The sequence below is a fragment of the Bradysia coprophila genome, unplaced genomic scaffold (genome assembly GCF_014529535.1).
Source record: "Bradysia coprophila strain Holo2 unplaced genomic scaffold, BU_Bcop_v1 contig_732, whole genome shotgun sequence".
In the NCBI taxonomy this organism is placed as follows: Eukaryota; Metazoa; Arthropoda; class Insecta; order Diptera; family Sciaridae; genus Bradysia; species Bradysia coprophila.
Genome location: NW_023503972.1, coordinates 4,258,500 through 4,261,809, shown reverse-complemented (window position 1 = coordinate 4,261,809; position 3,310 = coordinate 4,258,500).

Below are 3,310 nucleotides of genomic sequence, written 5' to 3'. Positions count from 1 at the left end.
TGTTCTTGTAATCCAAAGGAAACGCAATTTTCATAAATAATGTTTTTTGACTTCCAAGAAACGGCAAAACTGTAGACGATATAGAACCAGCAACAATTGTAGCCAATATAAACACAATCACAAATTTAATGAGTCTTTGAACTTTTTCGGTAAAAATGTTATATTCTTCATCGTTTCGAATCGAGAAGTCACAAACTCGATTCAACAAATTAAGAATTTCGTTCTGCTTCCAAATTAAAAGCCAAAGGTGTATGCATAGCAAGTGCAGGACTCATTGATAATTCCGCTAAGAATATCGCCTCATCTTTACTTTCGTTTTTAAATTCCCCGACAATTATTCCCTTGACTGTAAGTCATGGGTTTTACAAAAGAAACAAGTTCACTATGATTAAATAGTTATTTACGTATCGATTGAGGAGGACGAAAGAGCTACGTATTAAGTTTTATATGCTGCCTACTGGGGACGAAAGTTGAAAAATGTAAGCCCAAGGGCCGAAAGTGACAGAAAAATGTAAGCCGAAGGGGCGAAAGCGAAGCTTTCGCCGCGTGGGCTTGCATATCTGTCACTTTCGGCCCGTGGGTTTACATTTTTTTCTTTCGTCCCGCGGTAGGAAGCATATAAAATGTATGGAAATGTGATGAAAAAACGTTAAATGTTAAAATTTGTGCCCTTTGTTAAATTAAAGAGTGTGAAGTTTGCAATTCACACGACTCGTTATTTTATTGAAAACATACGTCATTTTTTACCGGGGTATTTTACATACAAAGTTTCGAAGATTTTCAGTGAAACTAAACAGAATTAAAACATCAATGGGAGATGTATTAGACCGTTCTAGTAGTTCTTCATCTAATTGTTTTTGTGACCATCAACATACAAAATTACATTTCATTGAAATAAATCAATAAATCATTGCCAATAAAAATACCATTGAGAAGCTCAGACAAACAGTCAAGGGATCTGACCCACCCAACAGGCGGGACCTAGTCGATAAGTAGTAAGAAAAGAGGGTAATATATGTAGTAAAATAGTTTCATTCGCATCTCTTTCACTGTTGGCTTAACTCCGCGATGCCAAACACCAACCAAATAAAATGAAGAAATTATCAGACCGATAACTTTATGAATTTGAATTAAATGCATCAATGGGCCGGCCTTGTCGCGATAGAACGTTAGAGTTTCAAATAGAAATCAAAACTGAACTGACGTGGCTAAAATTCAGTGCACACTCTCATTTTTTCCATTGATTTAAAATTAAAATTACAAGTCTTGTGTGTCAACTGTCACGTCTTCTACTGGCAAAGAAAGCATTTGATCAATACTTTTGCATGGGGAAACCGTGTGATATACTTACAGAAATTTTCACAATTTTATGGCGATGTCATTCAGCTCAATTATTTAATAATTGCTTTAACATTTTAATTTTATGTGTGGCTTTACGTGATAGGCTAATTCTTAGCTAATATTGATGCTGAGCACTACTAAGTGCTTAGCTTTTAATTAACAATTTCATTTACTGAAAACTTTTTAAAATATTGAACATGCTGTAGGCTGAATTCAAAATCTGAAAACAAAGTTCACAAAGTCAAACTGGAACCTTAAACCAACCAACCAATCCAAACGAACCCTTGTAAATGTCTCCAAAGTTAGTGGGTACAGTTTTCCAATCACCAGCGTTTGTGGTTGCTTTGACTTGACTTGACTTGAGTAACCAAAACGTGCTCCTGTGAGCGATCCCATGAGAACATTGGACGTGAGGATTTTGGTTTGATTGTGAGTCAGACCCTAATCCCCCCTTTTCGTTCTCCTTGATTACATTCAAAGCACACATTAGTATGTCTCCACTCTCCCCGTTCAACTTTCACCTTTCGAACTTAATGTGTGTTCTGAATGCTATCAGTGTAGGGCACACCACTCTGGTTTACTATTTTCTTATATACCACAGAGTACTTTCTGTGGTAACTAACTCAACCACCGTCGCTCGATCTATGTGGTCGGACTAGCTACTTTATCATCTTTTATCAATTACCTTTTCCCTTTGATTTTACCTTTTCTTATTTTGTCACGCTCTGTACCTTTTTAGTTCTTTCATATTCATTTTGTTTCAAGTGTCCTTCCTTCGTCATCTACTTTATTTTTACGTCCATGGTTCACTTCATTACTTGTATTGTTTTCTGAGTGTGGTAAAAAGGGGAGGATTAGGTTTGACTTTTTACTAGCTTCGTCATCATTTTTCTTTTAAAGTTACTCTTATTTTAGTATTCTTATTCTATTACTGCATTACTCATCATCCTCCTTACACCTCAAGGCGTAAGCATTCATCACACCCGGTACGTTCGCATTACCACTATCAATCAGCATGCCATTCTCACATTTACTTCAAACTAAGATCGTACACTTTTTCTCACACCACGCATTCTACACTTTCTATTCCCATTTTCGTCTTGTCACGTATACCCACAATTCAGTATGTCGACCGTAGACACCGTTATTGCCGAACCAACTTACGAGAGCAGAGGCCAGCTAATCGTTTCTGCCGAGGGGAATATTGGAAGCGGGAAAGATTTTACGCTTTCGTTCTTAGTATCCAATACATTTAACTTTTGTTAGTTAGTTTCCACTATGAGATGCATTTGTAATTTTTTTCTATTCTTGTGTCAAGTGTTCCAATCCGCACGGTGAGCGTGAAAAAAATTTAAATAAAAAGCCCTTGCACACTCAGTTTGATTGTGGGGCAGAGGCAAAACCCTTCTGCTCCGGCACAACACAATGCTGACGGTAGCAGAAGATGTACACATGCATAATACCGAACAAGTGTTTGTTGCTCTGTAAATTTTGTGTATTTTGATCAATTTGTGATTCACTTCAAATATTGAATTTGTGTTTAAATTGTTCATGAATCATTATGCGATATTGGTTTGCTGGAGGATGGCTTATTAATATCGTTATTATTGCGAATAATCATCACCAACTTTTTCGTATGGCAACATAACCTCAATTTTCTGAGTGTAAAATTTTTTCTGTGTGTACCCGAGGTAAATCATGATGTAACGAAAGATTCTGGCTTGCTTATAACTTAATTCACTAATACCGTTTGTGAGTCTATCTATTACAGCTTTTTCTGCTTATCGAAGAATCTTTACGTAAGACCGATTTGTAATTTCAATTTTTGAATGCGCATGAAAGCCCTGAATGGTACTGAACGAGTAATCTTTACGAAAGACCGAGCTCTAATTTCAATTTTTTAAATGCACAAAAAACCAGTTAGGGGAAACACTCCTGTAAGACCGCAAACGTAAGACCACAAATTTTG